At 39.1% G+C, this 25,082-nt stretch overlaps 1 protein-coding gene across 12 annotated transcripts in view; it reads right to left on the reverse strand.

Annotated features, from left to right (window-relative positions):
- Positions 1-19,673, reverse strand: part of znf536 (zinc finger protein 536) — a 579,146-nt gene extending 559,473 nt beyond the window's left edge. For 3 of the 12 annotated variants that reach the window (XM_043706857.1, XM_043706854.1, XM_043706861.1), the window contains exons 1-2: positions 18,290-18,937; positions 6,816-6,932 (exon numbers count right to left, since the gene is read on the reverse strand). The gene's annotated coding sequence lies outside the window, so the exon portion shown is untranslated. Of the gene's footprint in view, positions 1-6,815; positions 6,933-16,305; positions 16,379-18,289; positions 18,939-18,985 lie in introns of those variants that run through there. The other 9 variants (XM_043706860.1, XM_043706858.1, XM_043706862.1 and 6 more) reach the window with 6 other exon arrangements.
- Between the last annotated feature and the right edge of the window lie 5,409 nt (positions 19,674-25,082).

The following is a 25,082-nucleotide window of genomic DNA, read 5'->3' on the forward strand; positions in this document are numbered from 1 at the left end:
ATCTAAATGATTGCTAGACAATGTTGTTACAACTTAGTTTGGAATAAGTTTCTGTAATTACACAACAACAAAAAATGTATAAAGTACAACAAACTGTTTTCATTGTAAACTTACTTTGCATTTTTTACACAAACAAGTAGTATCAGAAAACAGGTGATAAACTATCTATTTTGCACTTTAATATGTTGGGCTACTCTTACACATTTTAAAAGTCTATTATGAATGAATGAATGATTTTATTGTCATATATATCTAGGAATGATTTGGAGATGCCGGTGTTGGACTGGGGTATACAAAGTTATAAATCACACAACACCAGGTTATAGTCCAACAGGTTTAATTGGAAGCACTAGCTTTCGGAGCGCTGCTCCTTCATCAGGTGTTTGTCAGACCACCTAATGAAGGTGCGCCACTCCGAAAGCTAGTGCTTCCAATTAAACCTCTTGTGTGATTTGTAACTATATCGAGGAAGATACAGTGAAAGTTGCTTCGCTGCCACAATCTGCTGCCATTTTCAGTTATAAAAATAATATAAATAAATTACTTAAATAGAGTTCACCTTCTGTTCAAACTGGATCTCAAACATGGTTCCACGGCTTCTGCAAGGTGTTCTGGGCCTACTGCTACCAGAGTCCCCGCTCCAAGCACTATCGCTGCTGCCAAGAGCCCAGGCTCTGGGCCTACTGCCACCAAAGTCCCCTTTCCAGGCACTGGCACTGCCACCAGGGGTCCCGATCCACACTGCTGATGCTGCAGTCACCGCCCCATTGACACCATTCTGGCGTCAGAGATGAACAAAGATAGAAGAAAAGACGAAAAGGAGAGAGAAGAAAGGATGCCACCAACCTGGAGTGGATGGGCTCAGGAGTCCGACCACTACCTATCATTCCAGCACAGGCATCTTGAAAAATTATGAAGGTGGATGAATTGACATTTCCAATTTCAGGCACATATGGACATAATGTTTAGGGAGGTACAGTTAGTAAGTTTGCCGATGACACCAAAATATGAAGTGCAGTGAACAGCCAAGAAGGTTACCTCAGAGTACAACGGGATCTTGATCAGATGGGCCAATGAGTTGAGGAGTGGCAGACGGAGTTTAATTTAGATCAATGTGAGGTGCTGCATTTTGGAAAGATAAATCAGGGTATGATGTATGCACTTAATTATAAGGTCCTGGGGAATATTGCTGAACAAACAAACAGTGCAGGTTCATAGTTCCTTGAAACTAAAGTCGCAGGTGGACAGGATAGTGATAAAGGCATTTGGTATGCTTTCCTTTATTGGTCAGTGCATTAAGTATAGGAGTTTGGAGGTTATGTTACAGCTGTACAGCACATTGGTTAGGCCATTTGGAATACTGTGTTCAATTCTGGTCTCTCTGCTACAGAAAGGATGTTGTGAAACTTATAAGGTTTCAGAAAAGTTTTACAAGAATATTGCCAGAGTTGGAGGGTTTGAGCTATAGGGAAAGGATGAATAATCTGAGGATGTTTTCCCTCAAGCATCAGAGGCTGAGTGGTGACCTTATAGTTTTATAAAATCATGAGGTGCATGGATAGGGTAAATAGCCAAGGTCTTTTCCCCAGATTAGCAGAGTCCAAAACTAAAGGGCATTGGTTTAACATGAGACTGCAAAAATAAAAACGGATCTAAGGGGCAACTTTTTCACACAGAGGATGGTACGTGTATGGAATGAGCTGCTGGAGGAAGTGGTGGAGACTGGTACAATTACAACAATTAAAAGACATCTGGATGAGTATATGAATAGGAAGGGTTTAGAAGGATATGGGCCAAATTGGACTTGACTAATTTAGGATATCTGGTTGGCAAGGACAAGTTGGACCAAAGAGTCTATTTCCATGCTGTACAGCTCTATGACTTTATGTGACCAATAGTCCAGTAAGGTTACACAAATATAACTGAAGTCACAGATGTAAGATATCCTTGATTTCAAAAACTGTTCTCTATTCACATAAATTTTCATGCTTTTTCAGGGAGAATGATTGATCATTTGCTTAAACAAATTTTAAAACGTGATTTCAATAAATTGGGGGAACACTTCAAATGTAGTTCACAGTACTAACTGTGCAAAAGAATAAGCATTCTTCTTACAATTAGTTCAGCATACTCATTAAACAGGTCCAAATTCAAAAGGGAGCAATTTTGCCTTTCATGTATTATTAGTTGTTATTTTAAATTATTCATAACCAAATTTCAAACAAAAAAAGTTGCATTTTTTCAGTAAATGAAAATAAAAGCATTATTGGAAGTATATATTACACACAGAATGCAAACAGATGACTTCAAGGAGAATTATTGACCTTTGATTAATTTCAATGTTTATTATCCCCATAGCATCATATACCAAAAATATAACTTGTTGTTGTGGAGGTCTTTTTTTTAATTATTACTTTATTTTATTAGCACATTTAGACAGGTTAATCCAATTACACAAGAAGGCCATCTAACATCATTTTGTGGTCTCAAGATAATTAAAAAGAACAAATGCCCATGAGGCCATGTAAAAAACAAGAATGCAAAGCCAATATAAAATTGTAACATATTGTAATGAACCTGTAACAAACCCAGTAATTCTCTTGCATATTGAAATTATGTCCACTATAAATACTACACACTTCAAAAAACTGTAATTGTTCACTCTCAGTTGCAATGAGTATCATTCCTAGCCATTTTCTTCAAATGTTTTGCCCTTTTTTAACCAAAACATAGCCATTCTTATAAACCTAGCTGACTGAGGTGCTGCTTCCTCCTTCAATACAATTGATGCTACTTTTTGGACCTTGCAGAAATTGATGACATTCATCTGTGCAAACTCAGTTATGCCAGACGTTTGTTCTGTCCAAGAGGGAGAATTTTGCTTACGCGTTGGTCTTCAGCTAAAATCCCAGCTAGGAACTATTGACATTCACTCTGTTAAGTGAGATTTATAACACACTTAAACCTGTACCATTCTTCATTGAAATCCTCAAACATGCTAACTGCTGGGGCCGACAAAAATCTATCTATATTCAGAAACACACATATGAACGCATCAACATACCTGCATTGCACGTGAACACATACAAACATTCCAAATTAGCTTTACCAACAGATATTAAGCTGTTAACTATCAAAGTTATGGCAAAATCTGGAGGAGAATTGCCATAAATGGATTAAATTATGTTATACACTTGAATCTACTATGTATATTTGCTTTAAGTACATCTAGATGTACATTCCCCTTCAAAAACAAAATGCCTAAACAGGGTCTTGTGCATGGATCTGAGTTACAATAATGATATCATGACCATAAAGTTTGAAAATTCAAAAACAGATGTCTGATTAACCAATTGCTGTTGCTTCTGATACCATCTCCAGATTTAAACTTCGCAGCCTGCAACCAAATCTAAGTCCACGGCTGAGTGGCTGCATGTCTGATCAGGAACTCAAAAATCACTGGAGGCCAATGCCTCAAAGTCAGCCGGCACACTCTGGCTGGAATGGGTTGTTAAAGCATTGGGAAAGCACATCTGGGAAAGGTGCAAAAATGACACAACATGGTAGACAGCAGGTACCAGGATTTTCCGATGCTTAGTGGAGGCCTTGGAATTGCAAGTGAGGAGACACTTCACCAATGCATTATGGGAGGTGTGTGGCAGGGCAGTAGGGAGATGGAGAAGTGCAGAAAGCCCTCTTGATAAACTGACTTACGTTAACATCAGGAATCTATCCCTGAGGCAATACCACAACAAGTCCAATGACCTCATATGAGTGCAGGAGACAGGATCTGCAAGGGATTGTACATTCTGCATGAGGGGGTTGCAGTCAGACGAGGTTATAGGAGAGTGAGCTGATGTAAAGTTTTCTGCAGAGATCTGAGGTAAGTCTTTAATAGAAGTGTATATAATAATAAGGCGAATGGGTACAAACTGAAATACTTAGTGTATTGACAGGCCTGGCAAAATTTGAAAGGAGCATGGAGAAGACCAGTTCCATTATGGTCATAATTCACCACTATGCTCAAAACACCACTGTGCGAGTCAGTAACAGAAAAAAGGTAAAAGTGAATGACTGTTAGAGAATAGGAAATTGAAGTTGCATTCACTGATACAACAGGCAGATAAGTCAATCACAGAAAGACTAGCCAGAATATAGGTTTGTGCATGGGAGATCATGTCTCACAAATTTGATTGGGTTTTTTGAGAAATTAACCAAAAAGATTGATGAGGGCAGAAATGGTAGACTTAATAAAGCCTTTGACAAGGTTCCGCATAATAAATAAAGTTAGTATTAATTAATAAAGTTAGATCACATGGGATTCAAGATGAGCTTACCAATAGGATACAGAATTACTTGACAGTAGGCGACGTAGGGGGAGGGTTGTTTTTTTGGAGTGAAGATCTGTGACCAGCAGTGTTCCATAGTGGTTCCACTTTTGTTTCTCATTTATGTAAATGTTTTGGATGAGAATATCGAGGACCTGTTTAGTAAGTTTAAGGATGACTTCAAAATTGTTGGTATCGTGAACAATGAAGAAAGTTATCTAAAATTACAAATTTGGTCAATTTGGTTAATGGGCAGGTGGAGTATAATTTGATGAATGCAAGGTATTGCATTTTAGTATAGGGCAGGACTTATAGAATTAATAGTAGGGCCTTGGGTAGTGTTGTACAACAGAGAGACCTCGGGGTTCAGGGATATAATTCTTTGAAATTTGCATCAAAGGTAAACAGGATGGCTAAGAAGGCATTTAGTATGCTTGCTTTCATTGCTCAGACTTATAAGTATAGGAATTGGGACATTATGTTCAGGTTGTACAGGATGTTGCTGAGGCTTCTTCTGGGGTACTGCGTGCAGTTTTGGTTGCACGGCAAGAGGAGGCATATTATTAAATTGGAGTGGGTTCAGAAAACATTTACCAGGATGTTGCAAGGAATGGAGGGTTTGAGTTATAAAAATAGGCTGAAAAGGCTGGGAGTTTTCTCGTTGGAGTGTAGCAAATTGAGGGGTGACCTTATAAAGATCTATATAATCATCAGCAGCATAGATAAGGTGAATAGCGTGGGTATTTTCCCGAGAGCGAGGGAGTTCAAAACTAGGGGGCATATTATTAAGATGAGAGGAGAAAGTTTTAAAAAGATCGTGAGAGGCAACTTTTTTTTATACAGAGTGTGGCATGAATTGCCAGAAAAATTGCAGGTACAAATTCAACATTTAAAAGACATTTTAGTAAGTACATGAGCAGTAAAGGTTGGGAGCGATATGGGCCAAAAACAGATGAGAGGAACTATTTTAGTTTGGGAATATGGTCGGCATGGATTAGTTGGTCCGAAAGGTCTGTTTCCATGTTGTATGACTCTATGACTCTATAATAGATATCTAAGTTGCCTTCTCCCTCCCTCTGTCCTCCACAGCTTGTTGTCATATAGCTTTCAGCGATGCCTGCTTCCTGGTGATTGTAAGGTTGTAAAGCATGTAGCAGACCACATTGAATTTTGATATGCCCTCTACCAAGTAGTACTCTTCCAGAGTAATCTAGGCTTCCGAAGTGTTGCTTAAATACACCAATGATCTGATCACCTTTTCTGCAGCAGCATGGCTTTTGCTGTACAATGCTCACAAGGGCAGGGCTTGTATGTTGAAGTCCTGATTTATCATATCAGTAGATTTCCCATCACCCTTCTGATTCAATGTGGTGACATAATGCAAATAGTAAAACATACTGCTATAGAATGAAGGCATCATGAATACCTCAAGGCCAGTGGATCATGTTGGAATTATAATAGCACCCATTGTATTAAGCATCCAAATATTGCAATCTTTGACTTTGAAGTAAAGCTTCATGTTCCATTTGTGGAATCGTAAACAACTCTACAACTTTGTTGTGAGCTTTAAAAGCAGATGTTGTCAAAAGTTTTAAACTGAGCAACCTTTGCAATGCATTTAAATATTTACTGAAAATAATTCTGCATCTCTTGAGTAATATCCTTTTCCAGTAAAAGTTAAAAGTGACATGCAGCACAAACAAGACTCAAAATACCACAAAGCATCAGCTCTCTCACACTAGTGCAGTTTGCTGAAATTTAACAAACTAACTCAATTTCAAACTCATTTCTGGTATACTGAAATGGAACAGCAAAGTGAGCTGGCAATATATGAGTCGAGACATTCATTTCACTAATGTGCTCACAGGTTTAAGTCCTGCTGGAAGCTGATGCTACACTCTGCCAGCTGTGCTTACATTGTATGTTTTATGCTAAATTGAAAACTCTTCAACTACTCAAGATTGAAAATTCAGCATATTTGGCAGTGGTGTCACTTGTGTTTAAATCCTGGGTCATTGACCTCTGAATAATGACCAGAGTTATGCAGCCTCTTCAACAATGTAATTGCTTTTCTTGAAATTGCAGATGACAATCAGGCTTCAAATGAGGATCACACATCAGGATTAACATATGAGAGAGAAAGAGGACCTTGTCTCCATCTTCTTAACCCAATTTGAGATCTCATAAAGCTTTCAGCCCAAAGTGCATATTTGACTTACATTTTATCTTTTTGGTCCCTCAAGAAAGATGATAGGGAGGGGGAGGGGTTCAGTGACAGTAAGGATTATAAAAGTGAGGACAAAGCTCAACCTCACATGAATTAATAACAAAGAGCGACATGCCATTGAAACATCAGACCTCTCCTCATTTTTACAAGCCTCCCCAGCATATGAAAATTCTATTAATATACACAAACATCATCACACTAATTCCATTGAAGATTTGACAATAAATTTATAAATACTAAAACAGCATCAGCTGTCTCACCGTGGTTGAATAATATGTCTTGCCAGCCAACAGTAGAATAGTTCTGACGGTGATTATGTCAAGACTCAAATCCTAGATTGTCCCACAACTCAATGGTGATGTGTCTTAGCAGGTAACCTACAATGGAAGAGAAATAGCAGAAAATAGGGAGAAAAAATATATCAAAACAATTATTGTTAATTCAATAATAAAGTCCACTGACCAGGAATTTTATTGTGCAAACTTAAGCAATAATTTCACCAATGAAGGCTCTTGGGTTGTATTAGATTAACCATTTCATTTAGTAATATGATCAGTTATCAATTATCACACCTAATTGCAGAGTAGTTTTCTGAGTATTTGCAGAAAGCAAAAACGTTTCACACAAACCCAGGACACTTTGAAAATTATGGTATGCTTCCTGCTCTATTCTCTCCATATGAAAGGTTGTAGCTTGAAGCCCCAAGGTTGTGAATTAAGCACAAAATTTATTTGACACCCTTCAGTGAGTGTAGAATTGTTGCTGGTGTTGTATTTTGGTCCTACCTCTGGAGCTATAAACACAACATACTGTTGAACTATATGACAAAGAGCAAGTAAATTTCCTGATTTCATGTACAATGAAAAACTAGTTAACTGATTACTCATATCATATGGGATATTGCTGTACACAGAATGATTACCATAGACAAAATAAACAGGAATGCACTTCAGTGTTTTTGAATATCCAAAGGACATAATAAGGAACTTTATAAAACAGTCTCTTGCATTTAATCTTAAACTGTTTTGTTTTGTAGGCCAGTATAATTTAACTGCAATTCATGTATTTCAAAAAAGGTTTTACAAAAATATAAAGTTGAAATTTTGCAAAATGTATATTATTTGAGTAGTCAAGAGAATAAAGAAGTGCCTCAATTTGATTTCTTTTTGCAGCACAACAGTTGCAATTTTAGTTGTGCATTCTACTTGCCACCCAATAAACATATTTTTCTATTGTCACTTTGGATAGAATTTAGCACAACACAACATTGAAGAGTGCATCATAGCACGAAGCACCATAGAATTGGAGAGATGTAGATGAGCAGTAACCCTAGCAGTAGAAATGGGTGGTTGAATTAACAGCTATCAAATAGCAATGAGATGGCGAACCTACATCAATCGATAGGAACTTGTAATCTATTGTCGCCACCTGTCAATTACTCTCCAAAGCACTTACAATCCTAACTTGGAACCCTATTGCCATTCCTCCAGTATGTTTAAAACCTGAAATCCCTTCCTACAGCACTGTGGTGTACCGACACCATATGGGCTGCAAAACTTCAAGAAGGCAGGTCACCACCTATCTCCAAGTTATAATTGGAGATCAGCAATAAATGCTAGTTTAGCCAGTGGCAGCCCCATCCTGTGAATGAACAGAAAAAGGCTGTGAACAATATGCATGCAGCTGACCTTTTGGGATTATGCAACTGGGCCATCGGATCCCCAACAAGTGAAAGCTGGTAGCATTGAAACATGGAAGGACCCACCTAGTGGAAGACTAGACATTTCGCTGTTACATTCCACAAAAGGCCAGAAGGATGACCCAAGAGCAGCATAACTTTGCATTCCAGAATATAGTCGCCTCTCATTATTTTTATTGAGAGTAATCTTACTGTACTGGAGCATGGTTCAAGATTAATTTCTATGACCAGGGTAGTTCAGCCTTCTTTTTTTTAGGAAGATCACAGTTGGCCACATGAACAGAGCATTTCCAAGATGGGTGCCTGCAGGGACCACAGATACTATTAATAGTGAGTGAAATAAAAGAGAGCCTGTCCTCATCACATAACTAGAATAGCCGACACTCTCCTACCTCTCCGGAGTCTGTGCGACTTTCTGCTCTGCCAGCAGGATCCCATCTCCCAGACGAAGTAATGTCCCATGTGATTGTTATATTCCTTCCTTTTCATTACAAGCCATTGTCCTTCATTTCCATTCAACCTCCCCTCCCCCCCACCCCACCCACACCCCCACCCCACACCTTTTTAATGGTCACTATCTCAGGCTGAAACAAACCATTTGCAACCGTAACATCCGATTTGACCTTGAATTGTGCTTCTGACTCTTAATCTACACTATCACAAAATTGGATAACACAGTCATCTTCAGCCCTATCTCATCTGTGAGATATCCTCATTCATGCTTTTCTTACCCTGAAACACAACTACTTCAAGGTACTGCAGGCTGGGCCCTCATTTTCTACCCTCCATAAACCTGAGTTTATCCAAATTCTACAGCTTGTATTCTAACACAGTCTAGGTTCCAGTTGTCAATTTCACAGTGCTCACTGACCTATAGTAGTTTCTTATCTATCAATGATTTCATTTTAAAATTTTTATCCTCAAGTTCAAATCTCTCAATGGTTGCACATCTCTTTACCTATGAAATTTCCTTTGCCTGACATCCCACCAACAACCTTGCAATCCTCAAAGTCTGTTTCCTTTGTTTCAGTCACTACTTTTACCCAATCATTGGTGCTATGCATTCAGCTGTACAAGTTCTAAACTCTTAAATTCCCTTCATTCTGGCACACCACCACTCTCTCTTCCTTCAGAACATCCTTTAAAATGCTCTATTTTAGATGAACTATTCATCATCCCAGGCTAATACTCCATGTTGGGTTTGGTGTCACTTTCTCTCCGAGTACACTGTGTTGAAGTATTTATTCCTATATTAATGATATTACATAAATGCTAGTTGTTATTGAAGTTTCCATACTTTAAAAATGTGGTGGATTGTGATGGGATTTGGAATAAGTATTAATAATAATAAAATTATTCTTATCTTTCCTGTGCAATATATATTTCTGATCCAAGGTGTCACACAATCAACTGCAACACCAAAGCAAATTTGCTACAGTTAATCTATGGAAAAAACTGGTGGCTTTACCATATTCAGCAATTTATTTTGGGATTGTCATTAACTGCACAGAAAATGTGTGTCAGGAGCTGGTTCATTAACACAATAAATTATATAAAAACTGCTGTGACTTGCATATGTTTTTGATCAAATTATTTGATTATAGTGCAAATTCACCAATGCCAAGCAGCAGGTAAGAATCTTCTAGGAAGACACGATTTCGACAAAGGAGCCATTGATTCCTTTTACTTCTCTGCTTAGGAGAAATCGTACAATAAAGCTCTAGTTCCACAATATCAGAATGACAAATAGATCTCACATAAAAGTTAACACATGGCTCTTTATCAATTCTGATTAAGCTTTATAAATGTTTTTTTAATCCAAAACTTCTGCTACACAATGGCTTGTATATAAGCACCGTGTTCCTGTTTAAAGCACACTGGAATCAGTTTCTGATTGACATCAAATAGAGATCACGAATCAGATACAGAACCAGCTGAGTAGAAAATGCTCACAAATGACAGACGACTGAGCCTAACCAGAACAGAATCAAGAGTATTCTACTTGAAGAATAATATGAGTATAAAAAAGTGACGGCAATCACATGAAATTATTTGAAAAGCTGAACAACTCTGGATGAGGTGTAAGGCATAGTGTCATATCCAGGTGAAATTAAAATCAGAAATTATTTCCTTTTTACTGACGTCCAGTATTTTGTCTCTTCTATCTTTTTTCCAACCCTCATGCTGTGTTGACTGAGGTGAAAAAGTTGGTAGTCAGGATTGTGAATGTTTGCAGGATTGTCCTTATGCTGACCACAATCAGCTTTTAAATAAGGCCACCTAGTAGAGTTGGAAAATTGTCTGCATTAATGCTTCCTTTCTTCCAACCTGCACAATCTACCCAGGAACATTGAAAGTGCATGACACCTTGGAAAGCAGTTAACAACCAAATCTGGACTTCCTGCTGAAGATCTAAATGAGAATGTATCATTCATTGTTAGTATCGCAGTAAAGCACAAGTTGTAGGTGAACCAGTAGTAGATTCTAAATATAGTTAGAATAGTAGAAAGTTAAACTTTCAAATCAAAACCGAGCGTATATTTTGCAAGCACAGGAGATTACTGAACATACTGCATGCTCATTGCTGAAATGAAGGTGATCCCATACAGGTTAGGAGCAGGAGTACCCCATTTGGTTCTACCATTAGACAAGGTCAGAATCGATCTAATTGTGGTCTGAATCCATTTTCTTAGCTACCTTGTGGATAAAGAACCTATCAATCTCTACCTTAAAAATATTCAGTACCCCTGCTTCCAGCACTGTCAGGGAAGAGAATTTCACAGAGTCATGACCCTCTGACAGATTAAAAAAACTCTTCCTCTCCACCTTAAATGAGAGACCTCTCATTTTTAAACTGTGTCCCTAGTTTCAGTCTTTCCAATAAGTGAACAGATATCTTGTCAGCATCCATCCTATGAACTCCCCTCAGGATCTGTGTGTTTGAATAAGATCACTTCTGATTTTTCTAAACGCAAAGTATGCTCTTTCCTAAATAGGGAGACCGAAACTAATAATGTCCAATGTTTATCAGATCTCTACCTTTAGTAGAATAAATATAATATTTTGCAACATTCCATAGAGTTCTTTGCTCTCATAATAATTGGATTTTGATTATAATTTTTGGTTTTGCAAAAATGTGAAGAAGCTTAACTCTAATAGTGAAATTTTCTCTGGTACAATCTTTTTTTATATATTTTTCCTTTGTGATTTTTTTCAGAGTAGTGTCCATTTTAAATAATATTACCCCAGATCTGTAAGTTCAAAATGATTTTGCCCAATGTACATCAGTGTCACTGTCAGGAAAATGCCTCATACTCAATCAATGTGACATTTTCTGAGTCCCACTTCACCCATGCCATGGTTAGTCAGTGTCACATTCCGAACAGTTTTGTGTTGTAGTCAATGTTCACTAAGATATGGATGGTAATTTCTCAAACTCATCTTACATCAACATTTTACAAGTTATTATCTTAATTGGATTCCAATCCAAGCCCAAAAGGGCAACAGTCATTGTATAATTCAGTAGATCACACAACTCCTGTGAATCACCCCTCATCACAACCTTCTGTCAGGTAGTGGCATGACATGGTAACAGTCAGCATGAAAATGCTCAATTGTCACAAACTGTCAGCAATGTACCAACTTTTTATCCCTCTGCCCTAATATTACTTTATGTGAATAGGGTGGGACTGTTTTCCCTGGAGTGTCGGAGGCTGAGGGGTGACCTTCGAAAGATTTATAAAATCATGAGGGGCATGGATAGGAGAAATAGACAAAGTCTTTACCCTGGGTGGGGGAGTTCAGAACTAGAGGCTATAGGTTTAGGGTGAGAGGAGAAAGATATAAAAGAGATCTAAGGGGCAACGTTTTCGTACAGAAGGTGGTGCATGAATGAAATGAGCTGCCAGAGGAAGTGGTGGAAGCTGGTACAATTGCAATATTTAAAAGGCATCCAGATGGATATGTGAATGGGAAGGGTTTAGAGGGATATGGACCAGGTGCTGGCAAATGGGACTAGATTAGGTTGGGATATCTGGTCGGCATGGGCAAGTTGTCCAAAGGGTCTGTGTCCATGCTGTACATCTCTATGACTTGGTCTCTAATTATTTTCAAATTCCTGTTAAGCATCATTGGGTGTTTCATTACTTTTAAGGTACTTTATAAATATAATTTGCTGCTCTTTTGTTGTGGTGTGTTTGAACAACTGTCACCACAGAATGCTCAGTGGCAGTTATTAGTTGTGAGTTGCTACAATTACTGCTGGCACCCATTGTTGCCAGCCACAGAATTGATGGAATTTGTTCAATTACCTTAGCCTTTTAGTAGCAGTAATAGTTATTTCCAGTTATGTCATATATGTTGCCTTGTCCATGGCAAAAAAAATCACATGGTAATGTTGAATTGTGGAAGGTAAAGCATAAAGTATTCTGGAAAACAATCTGAAGATTATTTTTATGATGAAATGTCAAAATCGCATGTTTAATTTATTGTGAAACTCATCTCCACATTGAAGGGACACAATATGTAGTATTACAATGAAACCCATAAAAGGTAGCAGATTGTGTTGTCAGGCAATTTTCCAAAGGACATGATAACTAGAAATTACATTATTGTTACAAATTGCTGAATTGCATGTGAAAGATTAAATTGATGACCATAGGAATCTTCATAACTTATGAAGCTGTAATTGTTGTCAGTAAAGTGATGACCATCCTGAACAGTCAATTCAGCGTCTAGGAAAAGTCTGAGTGTGAATGCAAGTGAGAGGCCAAGAGATCACAATAGACCAGTTAGTGATGTGCAGATGGAAGCAATACAACTTTGTTATTTCAAAGAAAATCAATTAATATCTCAAATGCTAATTGTAAGATTGCTAAAAGTTTCAAAACATATCCTTTCTTTTTAGATCTTTGGATGTTCAGAATACCACATTATTAATCAGAAGATTTTGATCCATCGTTTCGCAAATTTATTTGGTGAGTGGCTGGCTTCAGAGAGGTTCATGTTTACTTTATACCTTGTTGCATATCACCAGACAACTTGCATATTCATTAAATGACTTCACTGGTTACATGATCACATCATTGTTTAATATCACACAAATCTCATGTGGTTAAAAAATGGATGTCTGGAACACACTAAGGCTCAAGGAAAATTCTTCAAAGCATCCAATTTCATCGGGTTCTGTGTTGAAGTGCTTATTATTGCCTCCTTTTGGATTTCAAAGGAAATCAGTAATAAGCCAAGACTTTTGCCGTGGTTCAAGATTGAAATTCTGAGAGTTCAACGGAAGCAAAGGCAGTGATTTGTGTATTTCATGCAAAACTCCCTACCAAATGGATACAATTTGGTATCAATTTAGTACAACTCTGGATGTAACACGAACTTATGCCATTGGCAATCAACTTTGTTCACAATTGACTGGTGCCATTTCGATACTTGGAAATATTAGCTCTATAATTCATATAGCCTCTGTGTGTGTGTGTGTATATATACATATATATACATATATGCATATATATCAGCTGAGAAAGTTGACGAAAAGACCTCAGCTCAGATGATTGGGCAGCACTATTACTTCACTGTTGTTAGCATCATGTTCTATGTTCCATAACTTTGCCTTTGTTTTTAAATCATCTTCGCAGGTGTTTTAAGCCTGTTGTAGTTCTGTTTTGTAGTTAATATTTGACTAATCCAAAATGAGATAACACCGCATATGAAATATTAAATCCAGTAGTAGAGTATTGTTAACAGTGATAACGTTGGATAAATATAAATCGACAAATTAAGACTCCAAAAACATCTGAAATTTCAGGAGCTATAAATATGGACAACTTTGTTCACGGCACTGCAATCAAGTTGTTCAACAGGATAGATGGAAAAGTATTTGAAACTATAACAGGATAAATGAAATATTTTGCAATGGCGTGTTCTGAAGAGGGTGTAACTAAATCTAAGTTCCTACTCAATAATAGAGGGAAAACATAAGGACTGAACCATGAATTTTACATTTCTTGTACCCATAATTATTTCAGATCATTAGGAGTCACATTAATGATATACATTTAAAATGTTCTGGTGATCGCTGTCACTTTGACGTTCTCCTTTATCTAATTCTATTCATTGCGACGTGTCTATGACCAACATCAATAGCACTTGATAACCAACTCATTATTTCTTGTTTCACTCTCCTCCAGCCTGGTTACACACACCCGTAAAACTCATCCCCGAAATATCTACGAAGTTAGGAAATTCACAGTTAATTCCTTCCAGTGGCCCAGGCAACCTGTTTACTCTCTGGCGCCAATTAGATCTTTTTTTAAAAAAAGGAACCTCTGTTATGAAGTTGGTTCCTCTTCTTAATGACTGTCTGGTTTTACCATCATGAGATATAAAACTGAATACACAGTACCATAAATCCCTCCTTTCAATGATTTTGCAAGAAGCAGTGAATTGTCTGAACGGTGCATAAAAATGTTGGGTGTGTATCATTGACAAGACATTCAAATAACTATTAACTCTTAAAAGGAAAGTTTGTTCAAGGGTTAGTCTAAAAATGAATTTTAAGTGAGTCACTCAATGTAACAATAACCGTAATCCTTCGCATGGCTTGTGATACTGACATATTGAATTAAGGGAACGAATTTCGCACTAAACAATAATCTGACATTAATATTGCAGTTATGTCTCGTGCACACAGGCACCCAGTTGTGCATTTGGGATGGTATATGCTTTCTTTTTGGTAAATCAGGGACAGTATCAAAGTCGATCCGTAGGTTTTTTTTATTATATGGTACGGCACAAAGAACACATAAGTTGAGGGAACACAAACACGCTATATAACAATTCGTCAAGTGTACCGTAACTTTGCACCGGCAGCGCTGTTGTTAGTTTCTTTCTAGTTTCTTATCGAGTCTAATGAGTTAGATATGGCTATAAAACGATCCGGAAGGCCATAAAGAAGAGATAATCTACATTTATCTTAGTTGCAGACATGCTACCTTTCCAAAGGTAACTGGTGTATCATGTCTTGAGTAGTTTCCACCCCCAACCCCCATTCCGGGACTAAAAATCGTGCAAACGAGAAAGAAAGCAAGCGATTGTTGCAGCGATCAAGCTCCCCTCTCTGGTCAAGAGATGCTAATTCACAGGGTTTGGAACTGTCTGTCTGGCGGTGCAATGCTATCATTATCAGGCAAATCAGCCAGGCGTTTAATGGTGGAATCAGGAGACATTTGCACTCCCAGGATCACCATGACATCATATGTGAAACAGCCAAGCATTAGTGCTTGTCAACTGAAGAGGTCTTAACCACTCGACTAATGTCTTGGAAATGGATGTGCACTTCTCTCCCACATTAGCCACCAGACGCTGCCTAACTTTTCAAGAGACCAAAAGAAAAACCGAACAAGATGCAAAGACACCACCATGCACTGGCTTCTCTCTCTCTCCTCCCTCCCAAACAAAAACTCCTCGGCAATATCCTGATCGCTCTACAGATTAAACTACATCGGAGTAGGCACGTTGAGAACGGGAGGAGATTGAGAAAGTGGCGCGTCAACTGCAGCGAGATTTCTCTTTTTCTCTCAAAAAGAACGATCCTTGCATAATTAAAGGCGTGGGGCGTCAAACTGCTGCGCGGTCAAAAAAAAGCTGCAGTCTGTAGTCTATTGTGGCACGGTGACTGTAAACAGTGAAGACTGAACTGGCAAAGTGTTAGCAAATGAGTGTTTGTCCTCCCTCCTTTCCCCTCCCCTCATTGACAGCACTTCTGTTTTGAGGCTCTCCGTGTGTGTGTGAAATTCCAGCACTCCGCCTCACCTGTAAGCAGGCGGGAAGTTATGAAAGTCGACAGAAAACCTAAAAATCCCTCAGGCTAAAAAAAAGTCCCACTATTGTACTTTAATAACCCATGGCACCAGCCTTTGGAATGTTAGAAACAGGCTTTGCTGCTGGAACACATGCGGCTGAGCTGCCGCTGCAGGTCGCTCGGGTCATTTTCTGTTTTAATGGTGGGGGGAGGTGGGAGTTTGGTACAGAAGATGTTTTACCTTAACAATCATGCACGGCCCCCTCCGTATCACTTCGCCTTTGGGCACGACAAGTTTCATGAGATGTAGTGTAAGAGGCTAAGGAGATGAAGGTTAATGCGATGATGTACAGTAAGCTTCAACACAATACTGCTCTGGGGATGGGGGGAGAGACAGACACAGAGAGAGAGAGAGATTTACAATACGACGTCAGCGTTACGTTTCAAACCATGTCTCTCTCTCGAAATTAATTAAAGCCCTTTTTTTTTGCAAGCGACCCCCAGGGCTGCCAGCAGCCCCGGAGAAAGCGGAGCTCTTTTCCCCCGGAGCACGACACCCACTTTGGGATCCCGGGGTCTGGCCGTGCCTTCTGAATGCTTGGCGGCCGAGACTTGGCCAAGGGCCCCCGGTCGGGTCACAGGGCGCGATCGCAGTTGAAATTCCGAGCACTCTATCATGCGCATTTGTACAATAAAGCAGCAGAGCCCCGGAGCTGACAAATCACGTCTACACCCGCCACTATCCCACTCACAAACAGCCAAAAGGAACCGTTAAACAATACAGCGCCCAGCGCCGCTGCAGGCTCCCAGTCACTTCCAACTCCCGGGCTCTCGACAACTACTTCGGGCAAAAGAGCAGCAGCCGTTGGCTTTGCACTTGGATTTGCAGAGAGATAGATCCGAGAGAGGCAAGGCGATCCCGCTCGTTAATGTGGAGCGCAGCTTGGCACTCCTTAATGAACACACGGATGTGTGGAATACATGCATTTATTTCCATTATTGTTCCAGGCTCTCTCTTGCTCGTGTTGAGTGCATGGCTGCAACAGATGGGATATTGAAACCATCGCGTTAACCTCGTTTTTTTTTTATTTTTCCAACGAACCCCGACTTAAAGGGAGACGCTTCCCCCCACCAAAAAAAAGTACTTGGGGCGTGTGTACCTCTGTCATTGTAAAGTCCCATTCGTTCGACTTTTAAAACGAAATGTTAGACTGGAAGAATTCAGCGGGAGTCGGGATAACCAAATGTACAGAAGGTAAATTAAACATTACACCGCCCCCCCCCCCCCACACCACCACCACACACACACAAACACATTCACATTTGAGAAGGAATTACAGTCTTGATGACTCGAACAGGTGTTTCCCACACAACCTGTGTTGCCCACACCCCCTATCCCTGACCATGCATGTGCTGGTTCCCTTTTAAAACGCTTCCGATCTGACTGGGACAGTTCAAACATCTCAGAAGTGCCACAACCTCACTGGGCGGCTGGTGCGAGGCTACGACTCCCAACTGAAGGGTCGGTCTGAGTACAAAATGGCAGGTCGCGGCGGTGCTCGCCTGTCCCTCCGGTTTTGACACATGGCCCACACTCTGGGGAGGGGAGGGGGGGACACCTTGCTGCTGCTCTGGATGGAGTGCAAAGTCAGGTACGCGGAGGCACCAGACTCCTGTGTAACAACAGCAGGAGGCGGGGGTGTGGGGGGGTGCAGGGAGGCGGGGAGGGTGGTGGGGGGGCGGTTGGAGGTGGAGGGATTTCATGCGAGCGGCTCAACAAAGTTAAGTGGATAAAAAAAATTCGCCAAAAGTTTGGCTGAGTGCCATTTTGCATTGTGAATAACTGTGGAATGTTGAGCACTTCAACCGGCTGTTCGTTTGCGAACTGGATTAATTCATTCCCACTGTGCTATTAAAGGCAGCAACATATTTTGTTGTTTAAAATTAAAACGGATGATTTACATACGCAAGTTCTACAGCGCCATTCAATGGCTTCTCGGCTGCTTTTATTATTTTCTGCTTTTTCCCCTGACAGCCCTGCATGCAAACGTCACTGGCATGGATATTTAATTATACTGTATTTTTTAATCACGGTGGAAAAGTAGGCCCCGTTGCGCTGCGTACAAAGAAACAAAAAAATAGTACAAACTGACTTTAAATCTCCTCAAATTGGGCACAGGGTGCCCCCAAATCTCAACACGACCCGGCGCATCCTTCTTCCTTACCTTAATTTTAACAGCAAAGCCTTGAAGAAACTCCTGCACGTAAATGAAGCGTTGTAAAAGATTGTGTTCAATGAATAATGAAGCATGTCCACATGATTGACTTGATCATTTTCTTGCACTGAGGGGGAAATAGTGGCTCTGCGTGTCACGTTTGCCCTTTAAGGATTGCTCTGCTAACTCTATCGCGCACATCCCGAGAAAGAGTCTTTTATTTAATCTGTCCCTTTCGGGATAAACGCGCTCAGTGATACTGATCACAGAACATCACAAGACATTCCCATGTTTTAGCTTTGACTCCCCCTATCTGGTAGGTGAAATGCATTGTACCATTAAAAAGCACTCCATTGTCGTCTTGGCATAATTCACAGCAACTAGATAGGTCTTGCGGCATTTAGCTTTGATGAGCCAAAGCTCAGCGCTTGATATAATAACGTACAAAGAATGTTCTATAGTCTACCATGTTTCCTCAACGTAGCGACTGCTAATATTAAGACGGAACAAGGCTGCTGTTGACCTTGAGCTCCTGTAAACACACTTATTTAAATCTAGGTCCTATCATTCTCCCTATCCCCACTCTGATTGTCAGACTTGTTATTCAGACATAACACATCTAGCTTTTGACTACCTCCCTGCCAGCGGCAGCTGTACCGTTTTCGCTGGATACAAATTGATCCTTTTTACAAACTAGTGTCTTACCTTTAGGGGAAAAAACAACACTATGAAAGTATTTTCTCGTCAAGATTGTGAGGTGAAATCCTCGTGGACAGTGGGTCACAAGCATCAGTCACAGCTTCGGCGCTTAGGAGAAGTAATCAGCGATAAAATGACGTTGATCTCCACTGTAACCTTGTCGCGTATTTAATGTAAATAAGCTAGTTCTTTTCCCAATCGGTTGCGTATAAACATTAAGTGTCTTCAGCAGAGCTTCATAAGACTAGCATTAAACACGGACTGTGCACAGGAGCGACATTTAAAAAAATTGAAATATTTCAAGTGAACATCAAAATATAATTTTCTTAATTAATCACGTAGCTACCAGGGAAATTAGCATACGGTAATTAAACTTCGAGGGGGAAACGTCACAGTGGGCTGTGTGCGGTAACAATTCTGGTCCATCTGGAAAAATCCATCTCGATTTTTCTATCAGTAAACTTCTGGGATAAACTTAAGACTCAGTTAATTGCTGGTTTACTTTCTTTCAGTGCCTGGGAGGTGTATGATCTGGAAGTGCTACAAACGGCAGATTTCCCGCAGTCTGGTCGGGTTATGCTTCTGTAGCACTGAATGTAATAGCAAAAGGCTGAATAATGCAATTATGGATTCAGTGTCCCTTAGTTGACAAAAAAAAAGCTGGTGCCTCAATAGAGGCTTTGTTGTGGGATTATATAATGATTGTGTTGTAATTATGGGAAAACGTTTAGTAATAAAATAACGTATCAAAATACTGGAATGGGCATCTTGTTGGAAAGCTTGTGCTCGAATGTGACATTGGTAACATGCTAAGAACAAACACACATGATTTTGAAGGCTTGACAATGAATAAAGGCTTGTCTGATGCGCATGATTAAAGTCAACAGACAGATCATTCAAGACGTCGAATTGCACCGTGTCATTCAGCGTTCTTGCAGGTAAACCTGTTTCCATGTTTGAATGACTGATACAAATTAAAATCTGGAAGGAAACCGGATTATATATGCGTTTTATGTCCCCTAACTATATACTCCCACAAATTCCTCTGACATAAACAAAATTAAGAGGGAACCATAAAAAAATGCTAAACTAACAGAAATTATATTTGTCAAACTTCTCCATATTTCCCGGGGCATTAAGCCAAGACGCCGAAATGGGTGTTCTGAACTCTTGATACAACTGTCCACCCAAGTCACAGCTTCACTTTTTTATAACATTTGTAAGTTTGCAGTATTAGAATGGACATTCTTTACTGATTTGATTTATAGTGTGAAAGAAAAATCCCTGATCGCTATCGAGTCAAATGCAGACATCCAGGGTCAGGGACAACCTGTAAATGCCAGTGCACGCCCGGTGCACACACACAAAAAAAGTTTATTTCCAACTTATGCACGGGGATAAAAACAGCACAAGGCGGACAGAAACAAAGTCTATATTCATAGATCGCACGTGGACTCTTATAACCTGCATCTTCCCACGTACTCCAAGTTCACATGATACACATTCTGCAGAGGTGTCAGCTTCAAGAATATAACTTGCCTTTAAAAATGCTCGGGCAGTACAACAATCAGCACAGACATCACATCAATAATAACACCACTTCAATTAGAATGATAACAAAAAGTGGAGGAGGACCAATGGGACATTCTTTACTCCAATTCTTCATGGCTTCAGCGATCATTTTCTGTTTTCTTTTGAAATTGTTATTGTAAGTCAAGTTGCACCATGACGATTCTTTATCGTGACAGAGTCGACAAAGAAAGTGGGATGGGAAAGCAGGTCGAAAGGAAGTTGCCATATGGGCATCAGTAAAGGCATTTTTGAACAATACTGGGAATAAATTCAGTTCATTATCAGCAATAATAAATTTCCATCTAACCTTTTTGAACAAGTTACGTTTCAAAATCAACTCAAACACGTGGTTAATTGCGATCAGAGCATGACTCGTTTAAAATTAGTAATGTTTAAAAAATCAAACTCCAATTTTTAATTCAATGGTGATAATGGATTACACAAGTGAGAAGATTTTAAATTGATAAATTAAAATAATGTAAGTCTGGAAAACGCAAGAATCATCAATCACACTTGCCATATTTTACAAATAAAAGTATTAGAAAAGTGTGATAGGAGGCAGTGAAGAAAAAAAGTTTCACGACTTTTACAGCGAGAAAATGCAGATCGACCTCAAATACAATCCTAATGATAAATTCTAGGTTTAAAAACATTTCAGTCCATGCAAAGTGGCATTTTCAAAGGTAGACTTTGGTGCTCTAAAAACACTTGGAGCCAAATTAAGCTTCGGTTAAAAGGGTTACCCTGTGACATTGCAGCTCAATAAATTTACTATTCTATCCATCTCGTGTTTCGCCCTAATTTCTCATGGAGATACAATTACACACACGTTAAACTGGACTCTTAAGACGATTTGTGCTCACCAAAAACTTTGGAGTTTGTAAATAGTTGAGTTTCAGTCTTTGGGATTTCTGAATAAAATCTAACCTTTATACATGTTGCATTTAATACTAAATGCAACATCGTGTTTTTAAAGTCCACTCAATACTACATGGTCAACAGATGCTCGCTTAATAACCATTGCGTTCATGCGGAAATGCTGGTCAGCTGCACACCAGTAGTGGTTAAGACCACTATCTCTCACTACACAGACGGGTACTCTCAGTCCCTCCAGGAGTGTCCCCATTATCTGAACTTTCAGTAACTTCATGCCACTAATAACGTTATCGACTTTAGTGTAACAAACCTTCGTTCTCACACGTCGTCCTATTTGTTTTCCTTTGGCAGTATCTTCAAATGCTTTTTGATGCAATGCACCTAATTGAGTTGACTCAATTACAAAATAGGAATATGGAAACATTGGTTTTAAATCGGATGCAAGACTACTCAGTGAGGATGCAGCTTCAATGGAGCATTGCCCAACAATGGTAAGAAGGCAGCACGCACCGGCCAATTGACAAGCCAATTTTTGTCATGGTTGTGGTCAGAGTGCGCAAGAGCTGTAAGTGCTGGAATTTGAGACATGGAGAAAGTCTGCATTTCTAAGACGTGTACCAGTTAAGGCAAATGCATTTGAGTGTCCAATGGTCCATCAGATCGGCGTTATATTACAATTAGCTGTAAATTTCTTCAGAACACACACACATATTTGTTATTGAGGCGTACTTATGTTTCGTGCAAAGAGGGTTAGAGACCTTTTCAGCTTTCTGGGAGAGCAGCGGATTCTTCTGGATCAAATAGACCGAATGCTTTAAGAGAATTTTAATTAGCTTCCAATACTCTTCGCATTATCTGCAACTAAACTCTGGCCGTTATAACTACTTTCTATGCACTGGAACGTAGATATTAAACATGAATCAAATAACTTTTCATCCTAAAGCGACAACAAAATACAGTAAAAGCTGGAAATCTGAAATCAGAACAGAAAATGCTGAAAATCTAATGGAGTCTGTTTCTCTCCCCACGGGTGCTGTCAGATCCACTGAGTACTTTTCATTATTTGAAAACGTAAACCTCCTGTTTGAGTGTTCTAGAGAGCTAATTGCCATCATGAAACAGAAACGTAGATTTAAAAAAGAGTATTTTTTTTAAACTTGTGCTTCAGGGATCATATGGGATTACCAATTTGATATCACATAGAGAGGGAGTGTTGTAGTTTACATCTAAGGAATGGATTAAGGCAACCTAACACATTTGTATACAGACGCCGAGACTCCTATCCTGTTTGTTGCAGCGGTGGAAAGTCAATGGTTGGATCAGTCTCCATATCAGTCAGTCTGAACGGAACCTTGCACACAAAGGCCATGACTGTATTAAAGGATGATTATCCATTTATCTCATCGGTATTCTACGGAGACAGCAAACAACAGAAGTTACAACAGTAGGGAATTTCTTTAATTAAGACAGAGTTTGAGTGAGCTTTTCATGGTGCAACATGTGTGTGTATCGGCATGCAAGTTGTGTGCTTAAGTGCATGTGCAGGGGATTTTGGAGAATGTGATTGACAACTTTTATTAGAATTGTGCAAACTGGATAATTAGTTGCTGTCTTTTCACAACACACAATAAAGAGTGCTAACCGATAGTGTAGATGCAATATTAGATAAATAGCGTTGTGGATTATGTGTAATGGCACGGTTTATATTGATTCGGCATAGTTTTCATATCACACCATGATCAGTCCTGTAACTCCTGTTTAAAGCAATTGATCAGAGATAAATCATTTAACAGAATGGTGTGAGGCCATTTGAAAGAAGTAGTACGAAATCCAACACTGAAGCCAAGCATTCCATTGCTAAAAGTGTATTGAGATCAGAATGCCAATCAAACTGGGAATTAGAAGAATATACCCCAACAACAAGGGGTTCCAAACCAAAATTGCAGACTCCTAACCATAGTACAGGAAGATTTTCTTTCCCCTGTTGTGGTCCTGGCAGTCTAACATCATACAGTCATAAAATGAAAACATCAGGCCACAAGAAACGTGTTTCAGAACGCCATAAGTTCAAAAAAAGTTAGTTTTGTAGAAAATAAGTGAATTTGACTATCCAAATCTGTAGCAAACTCAAAAGAAATGCAGCTGTTTGTTGTACACAGTACACCAAGGAACCAAATATGTAACTCAAATTTAAAAGTTTTTGTTTACAACACCAAGCATCCCATCTGCAGCTGCAAAGCTGTCTCTACTAGTTTGAGACTGGTTCCACTTTTAGTGACACTTATTGCTTATCACATGACCCAAAATATGCTCACTATATTTTGGGCCATGCGATAAGCTGACAATGTAAGTTAATACATTCAGGAAAAAAAAACATTTATGCAACAAGGCACAAAGGGCACCTTTTAAAAATCCTTAAAATCGCTGTGTAAAAGTTTCCAAGAGACATCTAGAATAAATGTTACTCAAGCATTATCACAACATCATAGGGATTTTATTCTAATTGTTTTGCGTGGAGTTGTGTTCAAGAATGCATGCAGACCTTGACTAAGCCTGAACAAACAATGATGCTAGCAGGGCAATATGACTTGCTCTGACCATTCACACTGTTCTCAATGCAGGTCAAACTGATACCTACAGCATAAGTTTCTAATTACACTAGACTTTTCATTAAAAAAAATCTCAGGCGCAGACATTATAATTGCTCAGTGTTTTCCAACTGTATTATATCATGGTTAGAGATGTTTATACAAATAAATGAGTTAAATAAATTGCCTATTAAAATAGATCAGCTGACACACTGACATTGTAATTCTATAGAAAAAATGCATTTCTGAATTGTTTCTTATTTATAAATAAGAAAATGAGCAGAAAATAATTACACGAATACTTCAAGTATGTATGGTTATGGTTAATGTTTCTTTCATTCAAATTTCTATTCTGCCTCACCCATGATATCCACCATTACTGACTTGTGGAAAACTGTATGATGTACAGTGATCATGAAGCAGAAACGCAGCATCGCAAAAAAAAGCAATTCTCTAAAATTGTACTTCAGGGCTCCTGTGGGATTGCTAATTTGACATTAAATATGGAGGAATTTTGCAGATTACTTTGAAGGAATTGATTAAGGCAGCCCAACACATTTGTACACAGATGCTAGAGATTTCCATCCTGCTCATTTCAATGGTGGAAAGTCAATGGTTGTAACCGATCTCCACATCAGCCAATCTGAGCAGAACCAGTACAGTGATTATGCCACTTTTCCAATGCCTGTCAGTTAAGTTAGGGGTTTTTTTTGGTACTAATTCAATTGGGTAAATTAAAGAATTGAGCTGTATTTATACTCTGACATATAATATTGCATTTACACAAATGAAGAAAGAAGAAATTTCATGTTGAGGTTGTACAGGACATTACTGAGGCCTCTTCAGGAGCACTGGTGCAGGTCTGGTCGCCATGTTGTAGGAAGGATATTATTAAACTGGAGAGAGTTCAGAAAAGATTTACCAGAATGTTGCTGGAAATAGAGGGTTTGAGATACAAAAATTGATTGGAAAGGTGGAACTTTTTTTCACTGGAGCATAGGAAGTTGAGGGGTCACCTTATTCAGGTTAACAAAATCATGAGGGGCACAGATAATGACAAGGGTCTT

This window comes from Chiloscyllium plagiosum, chromosome 17 (assembly GCF_004010195.1).
Source record: "Chiloscyllium plagiosum isolate BGI_BamShark_2017 chromosome 17, ASM401019v2, whole genome shotgun sequence".
NCBI classification, from domain to species: domain Eukaryota; kingdom Metazoa; phylum Chordata; class Chondrichthyes; order Orectolobiformes; family Hemiscylliidae; genus Chiloscyllium; species Chiloscyllium plagiosum.